This window comes from Tiliqua scincoides, chromosome 6 (assembly GCF_035046505.1).
Source record: "Tiliqua scincoides isolate rTilSci1 chromosome 6, rTilSci1.hap2, whole genome shotgun sequence".
NCBI classification, from domain to species: domain Eukaryota; kingdom Metazoa; phylum Chordata; class Lepidosauria; order Squamata; family Scincidae; genus Tiliqua; species Tiliqua scincoides.
The window spans coordinates 14,467,011-14,490,207 of NC_089826.1; the positions used below are offsets into that span (position 1 = coordinate 14,467,011).

At 45.9% G+C, this 23,197-nt stretch overlaps 1 protein-coding gene across 2 annotated transcripts in view; it reads left to right on the forward strand.

Moving 5' to 3' along the window:
- CCSER1 (coiled-coil serine rich protein 1) overlaps positions 1–23,197 on the forward strand; it is a 741,465-nt gene that overhangs the window by 414,278 nt on the left and 303,990 nt on the right. The window lies entirely within an intron of this gene.

Sequence of the window (23,197 nt, forward strand, 5' to 3'; positions counted from 1 at the left end):
TCTTCCACTCCCCCTCTTTGGATCTCCAAACCTTCCCGCTTTCCTCCCCCTCCCCAAATAAAACACTTCCTATTTTACCAGTCCTCAGGACTCTTAAAGTTGCTTCCATGCAGTTGGCAAAGGGGGAGGGGAGAGAGAGAAGCACACACTTCACTTGGCCAGGAGCAGAAAAAGGGTACTGTTTTTAAAGTGACTTATTAATCTTGTTGTTTGACTGAAGAGGAAAGGCTGTATTTTTAAAGTGATGAATCTTGCTATTTGAACGGAATACTTATCAGCCATTGATGAAGTGATTGCCAGCCCAATCCTATCCACGCTTTCCTGGGAGTAAGCCCCATTGACTCTAATGGGACTTACTTCTGAGTAGACATGCATGGGCTTGAGCTGTGCATCTCCTAGTATGGGAGACAAATTAGACTCCTAACCAAACCCTTATCAGCTCTGATATATTTTCATGGTCTATTTTTGTTTTCCCCACCAGCTGCTGGAAAAATTTAATTTCATTAAATTAATAAAGGGTTCAATCCTATCCAAGGAGAATGGGAGAAATGACTGGTTGTATTGGGGTCCACAGGGGTGTGTGTGTGTGTGCAATGTTGGTCAGACTGGTTGTTCACAAAGTTCATTTGATAAAACAATTCTATTGGTATGCTTACAAAGTGTAAAAAAATGAGTCCTCCTCTACCAGACAAAATCTACCTACTCCAGCATCTTGTCTCCAACAGTGATCAGCAGCTGATCATTTATAAAGCATGTATATTACTGTGAATTAATAATATATTTTTAAGATCTGCATTTAATTAATGATATGATTAATACAATTAATATTAATATAGTGAATATATATTTAATATTTAATGTTAAATTATAATAAATATATTATATTTATTTAATATAGTTAATATTTCTGACCACTTCCTGTTTAATGATGTCACTTCCAGCCCTCAGGAATATGATGGGGAGTCATGGCCAACAGCCACGGGGGTCAAGGGAGCCACTGGCCAGAAACGTTTGAGTACCACTGGTTTAGAGCACTGGTTCTCAAACTCTCCAGGAGTTTGAGAACCAAGGTAAGTCTTTGCATAGATGGAGAGGAAAGCAGCGGTGCGATTTCCAGGATCGTGCTGCTGTGGGGGAAGGGGGGCTGTTTTTTCTTGCTACCGGGGTCTGGGGATGCGGGGATCTTCCCAGAACGCTCTGCAGGGCTCCCCGCAGCTTGTAGAATGTTAGAGAAACCCACTTCCTGTTTAGCAATCGCAACCAAGAAGTGGGTGTCAATCATATTTCTAACATTCTATAAAGCTGCGGGGAGCCCTGCAGAGAGCTCAGCAGGACTCCCCGCAACCCCGGACCCCGGCACCAAGTAAGTGCACTTAAAAACAGCCCCCCTTCTCCCCACAACGGTGTAATTCTGGGGATCGTGTCACTGCTTTCCCTGTGCCCCTACCCCTTAAGGGAAAAGGGCAGGGGTGCTCAGGGTTCTCAGGCTGGTGGATCATGACCCACCAGTTTGAGAACCACTGGTTTAGTGTATTTGATCTGTGATGACATCTGTTTGCATGTTAACATGTATGTATGGACCTGTCTTTGGTGCTGATAGGAAACAGTAATGTTGGACACTTACAGAGAAACAGAATGGATGACCTGATCCTGCTCAAAATAAACTTATTGCACTATAAGGAGCTAGGAGTCTGAAGTTGTCACAGTAGGGCCTACGTGTGGTACTCTCAAACCAGGGGTCTCCAAACTTTTCCATCCCAGGGCCACATCTTATATCTTAATATGTTGAGGGCCAGATGTAGCCCACAGGAGACCCCTACTCTAAACAATCATAGCTTGCCAGAAGCGATAACTAATAGCCAGTTAGTTGCTACAGTACATCACTACTACTTCCACTGGCCATAGTTCGGTACTGCAACTGACAATTCAGCAGGGTTTCTGTGACACAAGAAGGCAGTGGGGTTAAAAATATCTTATAATGCTACTGACTTTGACCTGAAAGCTAGCCCAACATGTATTAATACTAAATTATCAAAGTGTTTTTTATGCATTAGACTATTGGTTCAGCTACCCCAGAATTGTCTGTGGTGAGTGGCACATTGTCATTGTCTTCATTGTCTGTTCATTGTCTCAGGTGGAGGTCTCTTTCAGCCCTGCTATCTGAGATTCCTTTAACAGGAGATGCCAAGGATTGAATCCTGGAGCTTGCTTGACAATGAGCTATGACCCTTTCTTCCATACATTGACCTGTGTTTATCAGGTCCAGTCTAAAATTAAAATTAACTTGGGAAACCATATCCCCTGAGCCTAATTTTTTTTTAACTAGGTAGATTTTACTTTGTAGGATCCAGTAACATTTTTTCCCCCCAAAGTAGCCTCTGCAAATGGCAAACCTTGGAAGTTACCTTAAGAAACAAGCAGTTCTAAAACTCTGTTAGCTTTCTGGACATTCTTCAGTTGATGCCAGAACAAACCTGCTAACCTCTCTCAGATCTTCTGAGCCATTGGAATAAAAGAACATCATTCCAAAGCACTGGAAGCCAGCAAGTCAATAGTTATTATAAAGAAAGTTATAGTTTATATTCCACTATGGTACAGTTGTCTTGTTCTGTTATGGTCTCCAACATTGCACATTGATTGATTTGTCTTTCAGTTTGTAAGGAAGAAAAGAAGTCTCATCCATGGAAGTCTGGCTTGTACCTTGCACCCACATTTTAGCAGGTAGTTTTGACTGATGCCATAAAAATACCAACATACGGGTACAGTTCAGATATATTGTTGATACCTGGTTAATTTTCCTTAAACCAGATTAACTGTTATAGCCAAGTTAGAGTTCCTAAGATATGGCCCGATCCTATTGAAATTTCCCCATGCCGCCACAGTGGGGTCTGCACAACTTGTGCTGGAGAATTTTGCAATCTGGAGGTCTCCAGGTAAGGGGACATTTGTCCCCTTGCCCCAGGGAAAGCCCCAGCCACTGCAATGGTCTATTTGGACCTGCATTTTTTAAATAGCTGATGCAAGTCCAAGGGAATCCATATTGGCGGATCTGACCTAGGAACAGGGATAAGATATGGTGCACAGCAGCACTGCCAATCCTGCTCCCCCCCTTGAGATTTGAATCATAAGAACATAAGAACATAAGAACAGCCCCACTGGATCAGGCCATAGGCCCATCTAGTCCAGCTTCCTGTATCTCACAGCGGCCCACCAAATGCCCCAGGGAGCACACCAGATAACAAGAGACCTCATCCTGGTGCCCTCCCTTGCATCTGGCATTCTGACTTAACCCATTTCTAAAATCAGGAGGTTGCGCATACACATCATGGCTTGTACCCCATAATGGATTTTTCCTCCAGAAACTCGTCCAATCCCCTTTTAAAGGCATCTAGGCTAGATGCCAGCACCACATCCTGTGGCAAGGAGTTCCACAGACCGACCACGCGCTGAGTAAAGAAATATTTTCTTTTGTCTGTCCTAACCCGCCCAACACTCAATTTTAGTGGATGTCCCCTGGTTCTGGTATTATGTGAGAGTGTAAAGAGCATCTCCCTATCCACTCTGTCCATCCCCTGCATAATTTTGTATGTCTCAATCATGTCCCCCCTCAGGCGTCTCTTTTCTAGGCTGGAGAGGCCCAAACGCCGTAGCCTTTCCTCATAAGGAAGGTGCCCCAGCCCCGTAATCATCTTAGTCGCTCTCTTTTGCACCTTTTCCATTTCCACTATGTCTTTCTTGAGATGCGGCGACCAGAACTGGACACAATACTCCAGGTGTGGCCTTACCATCGATTTGTACAACGGCATTATAATACTAACCGTTTTGTTCTCAATACCCTTCCTAATGATCCCAAGCATAGAATTGGCCTTCTTCACTGCCGCTGCACATTGGGTCGACACTTTCATCGACCTGTCCACCACCACCCCAAGATCTCTCTCCTGATCTGTCACAGACAGCTCAGAACCCATCAGCCTATATCTAAAGTTTTGATTTTTTGCCCCAATGTGCATGACTTTACACTTACTGACATTGAAGCGCATCTGCCATTTTGCTGCCCATTCTGCCAGTCTGGAGAGATCCTTCTGGAGCTCCTCACAATCACTTCTGGTCTTTACCACTCGGAAAAGTTTGGTGTCGTCTGCAAACTTAGCCACTTCACTGCTCAACCCTGTCTCCAGGTCATTTATGAAGAGGTTGAAAAGCACCGGTCCCAGGACAGATCCTTGGGGCACACCGCTTTTCACCTCTCTCCATTGTGAAAATTGCCCATTGACACCCACTCTCTGCTTCCTGGCCTCCAACCAGTTCTCAATCCACGAGAGGACCTGTCCTCTAATTCCCTGACTGTGGAGTTTTTTCAGTAGCCTTTGGTGAGGGACCGTGTCAAACGCCTTCTGAAAGTCCAGATATATAATGTCCACGGGTTCTCCCGCATCCACATGCCTGTTGACCTTTTCAAAGAATTCTATAAGGTTTGTGAGGCAAGACTTACCCTTACAGAAGCCATGCTGACTCTCCCTCAGCAAGGCCTGTTCGTCTATGTGTTTTGAGATCCTATCTTTGATGAGGCATTCCACCATCTTACCCGGTATGGATGTTAGGCTGACCGGCCTATAGTTTCCCGGGTCCCCCCTCTTTCCCTTTTTAAAAATAGGCGTGACATTTGCTATCCTCCAATCTTCTGGCACCGTGGCCGTTTTGAGGGACAAGTTGCATACCTTAGTCAAGAGATCTGCAACTTCATTCTTCAATTCCTTAATAACCCTTGGGTGTATGCCATCAGGGCCCGGTGACTTATTGATCTTTAATTTATCAATGAGGTCTGAAACATCTTCTCTTTTAACCTCTATCTGACTTAACTCCTCGGTCAGGAGGGGCCGTTCGGGCAGCGGTATCTGCCCGAGGTCTTCTGCCGTGAAGACAGATGCAAAGAACTCATTTAATTTCTCTGCCATCTCTAAGTCTCCTTTTATCTCCCCTTTCCCTCCCTCACCATCCAGAGGGCCAACCGCTTCTCTGGCGGGTTTCCTGCTTCTAACATATTTGAAGAAGCTTTTATTATTCCCCTTAATGTTGCTGGCCATGCGTTCCTCATAGTCTCGCTTGGCCTCCCCTATCACCTTCTTACATTTCTTTTGCCACAGTTTATGTTCCTTTTTATTCTCTTCATTAGGGCAAGACTTCCATTTACGGAAGGAAGCTTCCTTGCCCTTCACAGCCTCTCTAACTTGGCTGGTTAGCCATGTGGGCACTCTCCTGGATTTAGTGGAACCCTTCTTTCTTTGCGGTATACACCTCTGCTGGGCCTCTATTACTGTTGTTTTAAGCAGCCTCCATGCACTCTGGAGAGACTGGACTCTTTTTACCCTCCCTTTCAACCTCCTTCTAACCAGCCTCCTCATTTGAGGGAAGTCCGCCCGTCGGAAGTCAAGGGTTTTTGTTAGAGATTTGCCTGGTATTTTTCCCCCAACGTGCACGTCAAAACGGATTGCAGCATGATCACTGTTCCCCAATGGCTCAGTAACGTTTACATCTCTAACCAGGTCCTGCGTACCGCACAAAATTAAATCCAGAGTCACCTGTCCTCTGGTGGGCTCCGTGACTAGCTGATCTAAGCCACAGTCATTTAGCACGTCAAGAAATCCGGTTTCCTTATCGTGACCAGAACACAAATTGACCCAGTCAATATGAGGATAATTGAAGTCCCCCATGATTACAACCCTGTCCTTCCTTGTCACCTCCCTGATCTGTTTCCTCATTTCAAGGTCCCCATCAGATTTCTGGTCTGGAGGACGATAGCACGCCCCCAGTATTACATCGCTGCACAAGCTTCGTAATTTAACCCACAGAGATTCTACGGTGGAGTCGGACCCACCTTCAATCTCTACTTTGCTGGATTCTATCCCTTCCTTAACATAGAGGGCCACCCCACCTCCAACACGCCCCTGCCTGTCCCTCCTGTAGAGTTTATAGCCCGGGATTGCTGTATCCCACTGATTCTCCGCATTCCACCAGGTTTCCGTTACGCCCACTATGTCAATATTTTCCCTTGTCACCAGACATTCCAGTTCTCCCACCTTTGCTCGTAGACTTCGGGCATTCGCATAAAAGCATTTATACACGGAATGCCCCAGGATGGGCTGCTTATTCGCTCCTTTGTCCCCGCATCCTCTCATTGTGCCAAACCGTCTATCACATCCCATCACCCTACCTTTCCCAATTTCTTCTCCTACCCTGCCTTTGTCTTGTTGTTCTCTAACCTCCCCATCCTCATCCCATAGGGATGAGGAGTCCCGAACCGGATGCCCCTCGGCTCCTGTCGGCCTTCCCCCAGGGATCAGTTTAAAAGCTGCTCTGCCACCTTTTTAATGTTATGCGCCAGCAGTCTGGTTCCATTCAGGTTCAAATGGAGCCCGTCCCTCTTGTACAGGCCCCGCTTGTCCCAAAACGTTCCCCAGTGCCTAACGAATCTAAACCCCTCCTCCCTACACCACCGTCTCATCCACGCATTGAGACCCCTGATCTCCGCCTGCCTAGCTGGCCCTGCGCGTGGAACAGGTAGCACTTCAGAGAACGCTACCTTTGAGGTCCTGGCTTTCAGCTTCCTGCCTAAAAGCCTAAATTTGGCCTCCAGGACCTCCCAGCTACACTTGCCCACATCGTTGGTGCCGACATGCACCACAGCCGCTACCTCTCCCCCAGCACTGTCTACCAGCCTGTCTAGACGAGAAGTGATGTCCGCAACCTTCGCACCAGGCAGGCAAGTCACCATGCGGTCCTCACATCCGTCGCAAACCCCCCTCTCTATGTTTCTAATAATCGAATCCCCCACTACAAGAAGCCCCCGACCCCCCTCCCGCCGAGGAGTATCCCGAGTGCGCTCGGATACGGGCCCATCCCCTGGAGAAAGGGTCCCCCCTAGGGGATTGTTTCCCTCCTCTCCAGGATGACGTCCTCCAGTCCCGAGACTTCCCACCCGGGCAGCCGAGGAGCTGCACGCCTGAGGTTGGGACGAAGCCTGATCGTCCCCAGAAGTCTCCCCACGGTCCTCCTCTGGCTGCCTGCGCTTCTCCAGGTCGGCCACCAAGGCTTCAAGGGAGCGGACGCGTTCCCTGAGAGCCTGGAGCTCCTTGCATCGAGGACACACCCATGACTTATGCCCCAGAGGCATATAATCATACATGTGGCACTCGATGCAGAACACTGGATAGCCCCCACCCTGCTGCTGGCTGTCTGACTGCATAGCTTTTTTTTTTTTGTTGTTGTTTTATTTAGGGGTCCTTTTAAAAACCGTACACTGGATAGCAGCCCTTTTCTCTAGGGAAGAGGAAGGGCAGCGTATGGGGCCCTGGCCTCCTCGCCCTGCTGCTGAACTCGCCCAGATGCTAAACTCTTGTGCCTTACCTGGCACTTAATTCCCGAGGCACTGGATTCCCAGAGGCCACACGCGTCTGCAGAGAGCCTCACGCGATGGCCCGCCTAGCTTTATACTCCTGGCTGGCTCCTCCCCCCTCCTTCCTTCCTGATTGAAAGGGGGCTGGCCTTCCCAGGTGAGTTTACAAAAGCTCAGGAAGGCAAATGGCTGCTGATGGGCGTGACCTACTCTGCAGGCTCCTGAATGGACTGCTTGGATTAGCCTAATGGGGCTCTTAATGGGTTGGGAATTGGCCCTTCCTAGGTCCTTTCCCTCCTAGTTCTGTTCTCTTAGGCTGGACTGTTTTTGTAACCTCAAGCTAGTTTTTATTTGGGTTTGTTTAATTATTTATTGCTCTCTAGATCCTGTGTCCCAATTTACTGACCTGTTTAGGTTATGTTCTAACTTAGATTAGGTTTAACCTGGGTTAAGTATAGGTTTAATTTAAACAAGTAGAAAACCTGCTTTCCACTTTATCCTCCTCCCTTCCTTCGATTAAGTGCTACCTTAGGTGCAGCTAACTTTCAACTTTGATTTAAATGCCTGACCCTTGGGCTCTTACTCACGAGTAGGACCCTGCTCTTACTCACGAGTAGGACTCTGCTCCTGCTCAGAGTAGCCCTATGTACCTCCCTTAGGTGCTAACTTTCAATTTTGATTTAAGGTTGCTTTAAAGGTAAGGTTAAGGTTAGAAGACAGGGAGTTAGAAAGACAAAGCGTTAGAATGAGTACACTTACCTCCTCTTCCTGCTCCTCCTCCTCTCCTTCTCCAAAACTCAGAGGTCTCCTTGCCTTCTCCTCGCCCAGATGCTAAACTCTTGTGCCTTACCTGGCACCCATCTCCCACCCTTTCCCTGCCTTTCTGCTGGAACTTTTAGAAGCATAAATATGCTCGGCGCTTAACCTATGGCCCATCTTTCAAAGGATGGGCATGCTGACTTATTCATGCATTTCTTAAGACACGACACATCACATAATCCCATATTCAAAGACTATGCACATGAGTAAGCAAAGCAGTGATTGCAGAATGTAAATAGAGCAAGACAGTTTTAAAAAAAACTTTAGTTAATTTCAAGGCATTACAGACAAATTTCTACTCTGTCTTTTTTTTATACATAGAAGGAAGATATCAAAGAAAATTGCCTGCTCATTCATTTTTTTTCTGCCAAATTCCTCTAAGCTCAGATTACCTGTCCTTCAATGTTGACTGCAGGCTTCACGTATACACATTGAACCAGCGAAACTACATTACCAACACAGCAGGCACCAGCACATACATAAGCAATTAGACACAGAAATGATCATAATCCAATGTCTCAACACTTTCTCCTGCTACAGCTGACGCGTCCCTTGCTAATTCATCTTCCTCTTTCCTTCCTCGAGAAATAGTCAACAGCTGTGGCATCAGACAGAACTTAATTTGGCAGCTGGAAAACCCAGATGCCAGGGCCTGGCATTTACCCATAAACTTCGGAAATATATATTTCGAGAAGCCTCATTGGGATCTGATGCTAATGGCCTTAGTTGGCTTTCTAAGAGAAGCTTTTGCTTGTTAAATGCCTGGTTTCACTTCTGGAATCCAGGCAACTGTCCAAGGTGGTAAATGTTGATGTGTGAGTGAGGGCGTGCTAATGAGAGAGACCAGCTTTCGTCCTATGTTTGGAAATAAGTTATTTTAAATTAGAGGATCTTCTCAAGGTAGAGCCAAAACTGCTGCACTCCCTCTCTCCAGATATCTTGAACCACCCTTCCTCCAAAGAACTTGGGACAGCATTCATAAAGCTTCTCCCACTCTCGTTTTGTCTTCACAATACCCCTGCGAGGGTAGGCTGAGTTGAGAGACGGTCACTCAGTGAGCTTCATGGCTTGATGGGACATGGTGCCTGGATCTCCCCAGTTCTAGTCAAACACTCTAACCCAGCGATTTTCAGCTTTTGTCATCTCATGGCACACTGACAAGGCACTAAAATGATCAAGGCATACCATCATAAATGACCCTCCCCAAACTCCTGCGGCACACCTGTGAACAATCCACAGCACACTGATGTTCCATTGCGCAGTGGTTGAAAATCACTGCTCTAGTTACTACACCATACTTGTTCTGCCAAGATGTTCTCCCCTGAAACTTTGCTACCGACTTTTAGGCACCAGGCAAAGTCTTTCCCTTTCTTGTGGGTTTTAATGCCCTCTGATTGTTTTTTGTGTCTTAGTTCCATGCCTTTTAAACTGGGTATTCATTTTACATACATTCATACTCATACATACATACATAAGTATTTATATACCACCTTTCTCTGCTTTTACACAGTATTCAAGATGGTTTACATAGGCAGACTAATCTAAACCACCATTTTTCCAATGGGGATTTTGCAATATGTTGTGTGGAAATGACTCACGGAACCATGAGTTGACCAGATGTTCCCTTCCTTGGGTGGTTATCTCTTCTGACTTCATGCCACCAAGCTTCCTTATATCTTCCACCAGGCAAGATATAAGCTTCCAAGCTTCCACCAGGCAACCATATATCAAGCCCAGACAGGTCCTCAAGGCTATTCTTCATTCTTTGTCAGCCAACTTTCTCACACACTCCCCTGCTTGTTCACTGTGGTGGCTCACCAGCAGCAACTCTGTTCTGCCGCAAGGGGTAACAGCGGCTTGTCAGCCTAACATTCCATCTCCCATCCAGAGCGAGACCATGGTTGTTCCTTGGTCTTCAAGCAGTACGGCAGCTTACCCATCATACCATACCTCCTGCTCTCTTGCCTAAAGTGTTCTCCCCCCAAGCATAGTTATTATCTGCTGTTTTTGCTCTTTTGTATATATTTTTAAAGCTTTATCAGTTTATCTGTTTTGGATGTTGATTATTAGGCACCTAGAAGCATTGGTAGGCAGTGGGAGATGGGGGAATCTAAAATTGTCTGTAAACAAATAAGCAGAATTCAGAAAATTTCTGAGTACAGATTGATAAGATCAGGCTGTACCTGCAATAGCAGCTCTCACAGGTACAGGCTTGGTGGAAGGGTGTTGGTACTTATAGAACCAGCAAGGGATAATTTGAAAATTAAGTGAAAAAAATGTTTATAAACCTTCTTATATGTATATGTATAAACCTTCTTATATGTACCTTCTTGAGTAGTGCTTCTTGTTCAAGTCATGGAGGAAAAATAGCAACACTTGACAGGGCTGTCAAAAACACCACTAAAAATGGAAGCGCTTGTCAACAAGAATTATAATGAAAGTGGATGGAGAATTTTGAGTTAACCTTACTCTGTTCTCCCTTTACGTTTCATAGTACAAAAAGGTGGAATGAGAATTGGTCTTTTGTGCAAGACTGGAGCGTATACAGCACTGAACTGAGAAGAGCACTCCTTTGTATGGCGCTTAAAATCCATATTGAAGATGAAGGTTTTTAAAAATACCAGATTGGGACAATCAGAGCTACCTAAAAACTCAAGTAGAGGTGGATAGATAAAACAGAGCAACAGGAAAATACAAGTTCAATGCTATAAAACTATAAAGAATTTTAAAATATGACTGACTCTGGAAGAATCAAAACTTATATTAACATCACACAACCCTCTTCTTTTTTTTATGTACTGTATCTTGGTTAAGTAAAGGGGTAGAAGGGCAGCAGGACACACAGGCTGGGTTAGGTGTTACAGGGGGTGGAGAAAACTGAGAAAGTGGACATTCTTGTGACAGCAATTCACCATTTCAGTAAATGGAATGATCCTTCATGGGAGGGGCACAGTGGCCACATAGGGTTCCCCATAGGGTTTACAGGGTGTAACCCCTGTAGGGTTCCCCACCATGGAACACACACCATGCTGTATTTCAAGAGCTTAACTTGCACACTATGAAAAGGGAGGGTTGGATGACAAGGACAGAGGAGACTCACAGACCTCGATTCCCAGTAATGCCTTCAAGCTCTACCTATGCACACCTTGGATGGGGTGAAGGAGATAAAGAGCTACATTGCACTCTGAGGGGAGTACACCAACCATGGGTGCTACACCTACTTCAAGGAGAGATTATTTATGATATTTCAGAGAAGTGCAAAAAGATCATACTATTTAGTACTTTCATGAAGCAGTGTGGCTTATAAAATATGATAAATACAGAAATATGTTGCCTTTATTATATTACTTCTTGCAGTAGCAACTTTCACCCATTTACTTTCTCCATAAGTGTTGTTGAAATAATATTCTAGTCCAGGCGTGCCCAAACCCCGGCCCTGGGGCCACTTGCGGCCCTTGAGGACTCCCAATGTGGCCCTCAGGGAGCCCCTAGTCTCCAATGAGCCTCTGGCCCTCCAGAGACTTGCTGGAGCCCACAACTGCTTTTAGTGTGAGGGCAACTGTTTGACCTGTCACGTGAGCTGTGGGATGAGGGCTCCCTCCACTGCTTGCTGTTTCACGTCTGTGATGCAGTAGTGGCAGCAAAGGAAAGGTCAGCCTTGCTTTGTGCAAGGCCTTTTACAGGCCTTGAGGTATTGCAAGACCTTAATTCATTCATATAAGTTAATCTTTAATATATTCATTTATGTAAACTTATATAAATTTATTCAAATTTTAAATGTAAATTAATTCTTTTTTTCCCTGGCCCCCAACACAGTGTCAGAGAGATGATGTGGCCCTCCTGCCAAAAACTTTGGACACCCCTATTCTAGTCTGTGGTTTCTCTTCATTTTATGTGAAACTGTCATGCGAGAGGTGACATTGACTTCATCCTGTCTATTGCTGGAGTGAGCGGGATTCACAGTTTATCTGTGCTTGTATATGTTATTACTAACACTAATTAATCCCATTTGCAAAGGCAAATTATGATTGGCATTTATCCTTAAAAATTAAGAGCTAATTACACAGAATATAATCTTCAAATTTGTATAAGTAGAAGCTGTGATTTTGTGTGCTCAAGACAGGATGTTTAAGCAGATCAGCTCAATGTATGCAATATTTGCATATGCTGATGAGACCTCGCTTCATTGTATTTGCCCCAGCAAGCAGGTTAAGTTCTTGTTTCTCAAATTGCTGTTCCATGAGCCAAGGTCGACCACATGTCCACTCTGAAGCTGGTCTAGAACACTGAGCAAGCTGTGGTTCTCTTTAAACCCACTGGCTGCCTCTCAGATGAAAGGACAGCACTTTTTATGATTAATGACCTTCAGCCCAATCCCCGCAGGCTCCACTGCATCCTTTGGGGGAATTTAGGCTGCTGGAGGTCTCCTAGGGATAAGGGGGCATTGCTGGGGGCCCCAGCAGCCACAATGGGTCAAATTGCGTCTGTGCCAGGTGCAGGTCCAAGATGATCCATGCAGGTGGATCGGGGGCAGGAAGGAGGATAGTATACATCATGTGCTGGTGCTGCTGATCCCTCCCCCTTCTGGCCCCAATCTGCCCACCCCACCCCCATTGCTACCCTCTCCCCAGCCCTGCATCAGACTTACCTGGTCCAGTAGGTGTCCCTGCAAGCGAAGGCCTTAGCCCTTCCTAGAAGAAGACTCTGGCCTTCTGGCCAACATGCGGGCCGGAAGTGGTGTCGCAAAGCACTTTATGATGATTTTGCTACAGCACACACCAGCAACATGTACATTCCGCCATCACTACTAGCATAGGATTGGGCCACTTGATAGGTATTTTTAGCGACAACACTGCTTTATGTAAAGGACTCCAATGTTTCTAAGGATGACTTTTAAAGAAGAATGGACAGTTGACTGGTGATTGGTTTTTTTAAACCACTGCCTGGTGAAATAAAGCACAAGGACAGTAAGATGAGAGCTGTCTCTGCAATGGCTCCAACACTGAGGAACTCTTTCACCTTGGAACCCCTTCTGGCTCTCACTTTGCTCTCCTTCTGCTGTCTCCTTCTGCATATCCCTGGCCAGATGTAGATCTCATTTTGTAGAAATCTTGTTTTGCATGTGACTGTATATTTTTGCAGTTCCAAAAAATTATTGCATAGAACTCCAAAAAGGTAGGTGTGAGCATACTGAATATTTTTTTTGAAAATGTCAACTGCCTTTTCCAGGGCTCCTTACATAAAGGGACCTGAAAATAATTTTTAGTTCAGAAGTTTGCATCTGTGGAGTTCTCATTGACATCGTAATGACTTTGAATTTCACCTGCATGCATTCTTTTAAAAGGGTCTTATAAAATTTCTCTCCAAAGACTTCTTACTGAGTAGGTTATTATTTGCATAATATTTTGCTGCCAAGCCTTCAGGGTTACACAAATTTAATCATGATGGGAAAAGACTTCAGTAGGTATTGGCAAAAATCTAACACTCCTTCACTTGCTGAAGCTTATCTAAGAGTCCCAGGACAGATTCTTAATATTTTTGGATCTGCTCATGAATATTGACACCTAGTCTTGTACATTTTTATCTTCTTTCTTTAAAAAAGAAATTAAAAAAAAAACTACCCGGTAAACTAATTTAATTGGCTGGGTCAAAATTAGAATCTGAGGTCAAATTTAATTCTTCATAAACTTTTATCAAATGAAGAAGTTTTTCTGTAGTTTAATTAGCCAGTGGCCATTTTATCAAATAACCAATGTTAAGTATTCTGTAGAGGAACATATAGATGAATAGAATTGCAAAATACGGCAATTCAGTTTCACCTATACTTGCCTAAAGCTGATATCTCATGATGTTCCTTTTCATGTTGTTGATAATGCATGTTATTCATGCTGGAAGACACAGTAACAGACATCACTGAAAGCAGCATACCAGCGGTGAGTCACTCCCAATTCCTATCTCTGACCTTGCCACTGTAATCACCACACAGGCTGATACTAAAAAATTGTGAGTTTTCATGGGGGCTTCTGTAGCTGCTGGGAATGTGGAATGGAGATATGAAGACTCGTCACATGATGACACTGATTTGCATAGGGCGTTCTTGAGGATGCTGTGACTTTCACTGGGGTTACTTGCCATATGGAGGCCATTTATTGTAACCTCTGTGTGATTATCATGACGTGTGCCCCAGCTGTTTCAGTAGCCAATCTCAGAAAAGGCCACATGAACTCCCCTTGTCATAAGAAGTAGGCCCTCATTAATGTTACAAGATATGCATGATGTTTGTCAGTGTTCAGCCTTAGGCAGCCAGTGAGTATAAGCTGAGTGTCACAAGCTAGGAATCAGCCAGATCAGTGTTTTAATGTTCAGTGGTTCAGAATATAATAAATGGGAGATGCTCTTTACACTCTCATATAATACCAGAACCAGGGGACATCCACTAAAATTGAGTGTTGGGCGGGTTAGGACAGACAAAAGAAAATATTTCTTTACTCAGCGTGTGGTCGGTCTGTGGAACTCCTTGCCACAGGATGTGGTGCTGGCGTCTAGCCTAGACGCCTTTAAAAGGGGATTGGACAAGTTTCTGGAGGAAAAATCCATTACGGGGTACAAGCCATGATGTGTATGCGCAACCTCCTGATTTTAGAAATGGGTTATGTCAGAATGCCAGATGCAAGGGAGGGCACCAGGATGAGGTCTCTTTTTATCTGGTGTGCTCCCTGGGGCATTTGGTGGGCCGCTGTGAGATACAGGAAGCTGGACTAGATGGGCCTATGGCCTGATCCAGTGGGGCTGTTCTTATGTTCTTATGTAAACACATATCCAGGTTTGAGTCTCTCTCTCTCTCTCTCTCTCTCTCTCTCTCTCTCTCTCTCTCTCTCTCTCTCTCTCTCTCTCATGATCAGATGAATGGAAGTGACTTGCACAATGGCTCTTCTCCCATAGCTGGCATAGGATTTTTCTCCAATCTTGTGAAATGAACCCAGATGAATTGGTCTCCTAACCACTATAGAATCATTCAACCAGGAATATTTTGTTGGCAGGCTAGGAAATGAATGGCTAGTAATCTGTTTTATAGGGCTAAGGGCTGATTCTGCTGTTCTCTCTCTCTCTCTCTCTCTCTCTCTCTCTGGAATGTTGTCCATAAGAAGTATTCTTGTGAAAAATATTACATCAGCATGCAAAACACATGTGAAATATTAGTGCCTTCCAAAAGGCCAATGGAACTGAATAGGTATATAGTTTTCTCCATTTTTTCCTGCTAAGAGAGAAACCTCCCAAAAGCACAGGTGTTCTAAATTGTTTGAGCCACTTTTTTCTTCTTGTAGGGTGGAATTATTTTGCAGCTGATATTTAAACATAGGAAGGGCAGGAATTATAATGGAGGGTGCTTACACAACAGGCATTGCTAGAAAGTCGAACTTTGGGAATCTAGATTTGGTATTTGGGTACCAAATTCCATGTTTTTTTTAAAAATGAAATCTGTATAGTTTATTCTAGTTCATGACTTTCATAAAATGGACCTTGCCAATCTAAATCCCGTTTTTATACATTCTGTCTCACCTGGAATTTTTGTTTTGTATTAATGTTCCAAGAGTACAGCTGGAGCTTACATTTGCTTTTCGATAAAAAGAAAAATCGTTCATTTGCAGGGCTTGTTCTCTGGTCACTGAGATCAGGAGTCCAGTATTTAAAAAACCTGGCTACTGAAATGAATTTAAGAGGTAGTTCAATTGCTGCTAGCGAACTGAGGGCTGATTCTCCCTTTCTAGTTTGCCCTTAGGTGCACACACCTGGTTACAAATTGCAGTGATGGGTGTGCACATGTATACTTCTGTAAGAACATAAGAACAGCCCCACTGGATCAGGCCATAGGCCCATCTAGTCCAGCTTCCTGTATCTCACAGCGGCCCACCAAATGCCCCAGGGAGCACACCAGATAACAAGAGACCTCATCCTGGTGCCCTCCCTTGCATCTGGCATTCTGACATAACCCATTTCTAAAATTAGGAGGTTGCGCATACACATCATGGCTTGTACCCCATAATGGATTTTTTCCTCCAGAAACTTGTCCAATCCCCTTTTAAAGGCGTCTAGGCTAGACGCCATCACCACATCCTGTGGTAAGGAGTTCCACAGACCGACCACACGCTGAGTAAAGAAATATTTTCTTTTGTCTGTCCTAACCCGCCCAACACTCAATTTTAGTGGATGTCCCCTGGTTCTGGTATTATGTGAGAGTGTAAAGAGCATCTCCCTATCCACTCTGTCCATCCCCTGCATAATTTTGTATGTCTCAATCATGTCCCCCCTCAGGCGTCTCTTTTCTAGGCTGAAGAGGCCCAAACGCCGTAGCCTTTCCTCATAAGGAAGGTGCCCCAGCCCCGTAATCATCTTAGTCACTCTCTTTTGCACCTTTTCCATTTCCACTATGTCTTTTTTGAGATGCGGCGACCAGAACTGGACACAGTACTCCAGGTGTGGCCTTATCATAGATTTGTACAACGGCATTATAATACTAGCCGTTTTGTTCTCAATACCCTTCCTAATGATCCCAAGCATAGAATTGGCCTTCTTCACTGCCGCCGCACATTGGGTCGACACTTTCATCAACCTGTCCACCACCACCCCAAGATCTCTCTCCTGATCTGTCACAGACAGCTCAGAACCCATCAGCCTATATCTAAAGTTTTGATTTTTTGCCCCAATGTGCATGACTTTACACTTACTGACATTGAAGCGCATCTGCCATTTTGCTGCCCATTCTGCCAGTCTGGAGAGATCCTTCTGGAGCTCCTCACAATCACTTCTGGTCTTCACCACTCGGAAAAGTTTGGTGTCGTCTGCAAACTTAGCCACTTCACTGCTCAACCCTGTCTCCAGGTCATTTATGAAGAGGTTGAAAAGCACCGGTCCCAGGACAGATCCTTGGGGCACACTGCTTTTCACCTCTCTCCATTGTGAAAATTGCCCATTGACACCCACTCTCTGCTTCCTGGCCTCCAACCAGTTCTCAATCCATGAGAGGACCTGTCCTCTAATTCCCTGACTGTGGAGTTTTTTCAGTAGTCTTTGGTGAGGGACCGTGTCAAACGCCTTCTGAAAGTCCATATATATAATGTCTGTGTTTTTCCTTAAAGAAACTCAGACACGAGTCAATGCCTCTGCGTAATTTTGTGTCCTTGTATCTGCAGGGATTCCATTCTGAAACCCCCCCCCCCAAAAAAAAAAAATACTTGAATCCACGGATATGGAGGATACTCCCTCTGCCCTCTGGAGTTGAGGGGAGCTGAAAAATGAAAACAGAAGTTTTTTGCAGAAAAACTGGAAGTGACATTTTTGTGCCTTTAAAAGACATTAGGAGGGCCAGGGAAGCCCTCGACTTCTGCTGGGCTAAGAAGAACCTCCAGAGGCAAGGGGGAGGTGTCCCCATATCCGTGGATTCCTGTATCCTCAAAGGGCTCTGGAACGCCTATTCCTCTGAGTTAGTTTTTGTTTTTTTTAAATTTTTATTGTGTTATATTGAACCCTACTTTGAGATTTAGGAAAGGCAGTCTATAATTTTTAAAAAAAATTAAATAAATAAATCTTGATTCATCCCATTATGAAACAGAGCCCAACTCTATCCAAGTCCAACCCTGATACAGCCATGTCAATGGAGTTCATGCTGTATCCTGCAGTGAGGAGCAGTCACAGAGGCATCCTCAAGGTAAGGGAATGTTTATTCTCTTACCTTGGATCTGCATTATGGTTGCATCAGTGCAAGAAAGTTGGTTGGGATTGCGCCCATGCTCCTGTTGGGGTTCCTCCTTCCAGGATCATCTCTTGCCCCTGTGGGCGCCATCTTGCAGTCATGGTAGGAACATAAGAAGAGCCCTGCAGGATCAGGCCAAAGGCCCATCTAGTCCAGCTTCCTATATTACACAGTGGCCCACCAGGTCCCTCAGGGAGCATATCCTATAGAAATCAATTGACTTCCTACTTATTTTTATTTATTTATTTCAAATGGCCTTATTAGATTGATGGGCAAGATACATATATGCACATTCTGTGTCAATATTTGAATGAGGTAAGTACATCTGAATTTTTCCCATAGGAATCCATCATTAAATGGATTCTCCATACTCAGATAAAGTATCTTTCTGCCTCCTAATTCATCAGATTTATAACTCTTGGGGCTGAGGGTAAGAGGAGTGCATTGTTGCCAAATACCCTCTTCTTTGTCAAGTGAAAGAGATTGTTTGAACTCTGTGATGTGACAGTTTCCAGACTTTGTTGCTGTTTTTTTTTAAAAAAAAACAGAACATAAAAAACCTGAAACCTCCAACTTGTAAAAAGTTCTTGGCTCAGAAGCTATGAACATTCATTCATTCATTCATTCATTCATTCATTCCACCTTTATTGGCATAAAATATGAACAGAGTAATGTATTGCAAGAAAGTGTCATGGCACCCAGAGTTTCGTCCTTCCCGCTTGCATTTCCTAACAGAAAACTTCTGAGCTTAGCAGGTCCATCATGATCCTACTGGGGTTCTTCCTTCCAAGATTAGCCCTCCAACTGTTAATGCAGGTGGAGGGAAACTTGTCTGGTTCCCCGCCTGCATGACATGGTGAGCAGCTATTGGTCGGGGGAGGGGGCAAGCTGGGGCGTGTAGTTTAAAGGCTGGCGCCCATGTTTTCCCAGACTCTTTGTTCCTCGGCAGCAGTGGAACCCACCCACGCGCCCTTTAAACACAGTCAGAAGTCTAGCTGGTCGCCTTTTGGAGCTTTTTTGGCTTTTCCCCTATTTGGCCATGGGGTGAAGCTTTTTTCGCCTACCCCTGACTGTCCCCTTGGGGTTCTTGTGGGTCTTTCAGCCAGGTTGGCCATGACTGGCAAGGTAGTGTGGGAACGGGAGGAGAAATAGGGAACCATTGTCTACCTTCAGGCAAGCAACAGGCCGGGTTAAGGCCAGTGCTGAGCCCCGAGGCTACCCGGATCGGGGGCAGCCTGGCTTGACCCCAGAATGGAATTAGGATGCTCACCTTCGTGGTTCCCCGGCTCAGGGTGGGCAGAACAATTTAGCTGGCTGGACCCCGTTTCCAGGGTTGGCGATGAAGAACCTGGGGCAGCCTTGGGCGAGCTCAGGTTCTGAGTCAAGGTGGTTCTCCCAAAGGAGGGCTCAGACAGGAACTGTCTCCTCCTAGTTAGGTGCCCGCACTAAAGGGGGGTGGAGTATAGTCAGGACCCGTTGCATTGCACCAATCGCTGCACAACCTTGTAATGGGATAAATCATGGCCCTGTTTAAACCAAGTCTTTTGTGTCACACATGTTTGTGGGGGGGATACCTGGGCAATAGCTCTTGCCCTATGGGTGCTGTCTTGCAGTCATGGCAAGAAATCCACTCCCATTTGCTGTACCCACAGTAACAATATTTTGGATTTGTATGGTATTGTGCATTGTATTGAACAAACATTCAAAGCACTTGAGGTATGTTATCTTTTTGTAATCCCTACTGGTGAAGGGCGGTGAGGCAGAGTGGCTTGTCTAAGGCCACTTTGTGAGCTCATGGAAGATCCGAGAATCAAACCAGGAAGTTCCAATTTGCTGCTCAGAGCGCTATTCTACTTGGATAATTGGCTGACTCGAGCCCCTGGTGCTGGCCCAGGAGTGTTGCAAACATACCATAAACAATGTTTGCACCTCCTCTATTGCTGGCTAGGCCAGCACAGAAGTCTCCGCCATCCCGTGGATGATGGATCTGTGCTCGAAGGGGGTACGTTTGCACTGGCCATGGTAGGCTGGCTCAGGGGTGGGAGACGGGGGCAAAAGGGTGGAACGGGAGTGGGAAGGGTGGCACGGGTGTGGATTGAGCCTGGGAAGGGGGCTGGATCAGCCACGGCAGCCTGCGTCGAATCCACTCCCAGGCCCTGCAGTCTTACACAGGCTGCTCGAATTTGTGTCGGCACAATTACTGGCGCAGGTCTGAGTAGCGCCAGAGGGGTAGCTGGGGTGCGACACAGCGTAAGGGGAAAAAGATCTCCTTACCCCAAATTGCCCTCTAACCAGCACCTAGCTTGTGGTGGATATAATACAGGGAACTCGGAGCCCAATCCTGGGCTTAATGCGCTGGCTTACCGGCGGTACGCCCTGTTGCAGACTTGCTGTAAGGGTTAGCCAGCACTGGGCTAACATGGCGTAAGCACTGGCGGCACCGGGCTAGCGGCAGGCGGGCGCCCAGCCTCCACCGCTCGACGGTTGCACAGATCACCGAGCCGTGGCACAGTAAGCGAGGGCAGGGGGTAGGCAGGAAGGAGGAGAGGGGAGGCAGGTGGAGGGTGGAGAGAGGGTGGCGGGAGGCAGGGAGAGGGCAGGCGGGAGGCGTGTCAGGGGAGGGAGAGGGGAGGGAGGCTGGTCCTGTCTGTTTGTGTGCGGCCCGGCGCCTACAGGAATGCTTTTACCCATTGCAGGGCTAATTCCCTACCCAGAAGAAGGGGACAAACGTCCCTTTCTCCTGAGGTGCTGCCCGCGGTAGCCCATGGTGTGCAGCATGCAGCAGCAGCCATTTTTGGTTCTGCCGAAGCTGCGCGCCATGGGAGCTCAGGTTTGGGCTGCCCGGCTGCTCTTCCTGCACAAGTTAGTATTGGGCTGCCAGTCTCTTAGCCACTGTGGTACACTGGGCCAGTATACTAAGTACACCATCTGAACCTCCTTACTCAGTGGAAGAGCATCTGCTGGTTCAATCTCCAGGCAGGGCAGAAAAATGTTCCTATCTGAAACTTTGGAGAGGGGCTTCCAGTGCGTCTCAACAGTACCAGGTGGATCTGAATCATTCTAAGGCAACTTCCTGGGACCCATCATACTCCCTGTCTATATGCCAGTGACCAAGGTTGGCAAAGCTACTCCTCTAGATCTTGTCACCTATCCTGTGCGCCATGTTGAAAGAGGAGCCCAAGTAAACCAGTCTGATGAATAGCAATGATTTCTTGTAACTTGTTCCAAAGGGGCATATTACAGGACCCCTGTGAGAAAATTACATGCCATTGCTGACTGAAATGTCATATGAGTCACTGATGAATGAGGCTTTTAGTGCACAGTTGATGGCCATCAGACTGCCTTTCTGACAGGCCATAAGTAAATCATAAGTAATCTTGGATTTTTTTTTTCTCCTGAAAACATGCCCTTCAGTTATGGGCAGCTGTCAAGAGTAAAGGGCAACAGCATAATGACAGGCTTTCAAGGAGTACAGGAGAAGAAGGAGAAGAAAATCTTCATCCCAGGATTTGGGCTAGAAAGAAAACATCCGGTAGCAGAATACTATGCAATTGATCGCTTCCTAGGGGAGATAATTGTACAAAACTATCAGTGGTCAACAGGAAGAGTAAGGGAGGAATTGTATGTTGTTGGATCTGGAATAGAAGTTGAACTCTTAGGGAAGAGGCTAGCTTTCCATCTCAGAATGGAGTTGATTGCTGATTAGCATACACAAATAGAAAGGATACAGCACTTGAGACATAAGTACAAGTATTTCACAGCCAGTAAAAAATTGCTCTCCGGCTTACTCTGCTTAACACTTGAACGAATTAAAAGCTGTGAGTGATGCTGTGTGTAAAGTAATTAAAAGTACTTGTTCGTACCAGTGAGACATGTGCAAAAGATAAATTGCCAGGATCCAAACTGCTGGGGGTCATGTGTGGCGCTTGTGCCCACCAGAAGAGTGTTCATTTTTCTTTGAACAGCCAATTCCACACACCCCAGCTCAGTGGCAGATGAGACCCCAGGCTCAATTCCCAGCATGCCTAGGTAAAGGATCTCAGGTGATAGTACTATTTTGTTCTCGTTTATTTATATGCCACTTTTCTTTCAAGGAAGCCCTCAGGACACTTAAAAATCCAAGCCATCTCCTTTCAATTCTGGAGAGCCATTTCCAGGGTAGGCAGTACAGGGTAAGATGAACCTGTCTCAATTTGATACCAAACATGTTTTCAAAATAGTGGGGCATGGATGCTGTAAAAAAGAAAAGGAGGGGGCGAAAGCTTAGGGGCTGTTTGGGCTTATAGAGTTCATAGCACAGAATTCTGGATCCTGTCCAATGTCTTTTACATTCCCAAAGACAATTGAGGTTTAGAGATAATGGCTTGCTTACGATGAAGTGAGCTTATAGCAAAGCAAGAATTTGAACTTACAACCCAATCCTATGCTTCCCGTCACCCGCTGGAGCAGCAGTGACAAAGCGGCTACCACTGTATCCAGCAGGTGCTGGGAAGCTGCCTTGTCCCCTTCCCCCGAGGAAAGTTCCAGTCCCAGCAGTGGGTCTCCTCACATTTCTGCCAGCTGTTTTGCCGGTACAGACACGAGGGCCTCTGTGTCAGGTCTTCTGGCCCAAGGCGCAAGGTCAGGATCTGGGGAAAATGGGTCCCAGTTCCTCCTCCCACCCTGCCCTTGTTCTGCCTTCCTCCTATCCCCTCCCTGAGGCGGCACCGCTGTCTGGTGGTTTCACTTACCCCTGGTGGTGGTGTGTCCTCCTCCTGCTGGCGGTGGGCCCGGCGACTGACTAGTGCCGGCCCAGCGCCAGCACTCCCTACTCTCCAGATGCCGTAAACTTACAGCACCAGTGCTAGGGCTCAATGCCAGTGCTGAGAGACTAGAGGATTGGACCCTTAGTCCTTAAGAATGTAAGAAGTGCCCTGCTGGATCAGACCCAAGGACCCATTTAATCCAACTTCCTGTATCACAGTAGCTCACCAGATGTCTTAGAGAGCAATCAAGACAACAAAATATCTGTATCCTGTTACCACTTCCTTGCATCCGGCATTCAGAGATGTATTCTAAAACCAGGAGGTTACATACAGTCATCATTACTTGAAATCTGTGATGGACTTTTACTCCATAAATCTATTTTCATGTTCTTAATAAATTGCCTTACACTGCATCAGATCACTAATCCATCTAGTCCACGATTGTGTATTCTTTGGGTAGATATGCATATAATTGTGTAGCCTCACCCA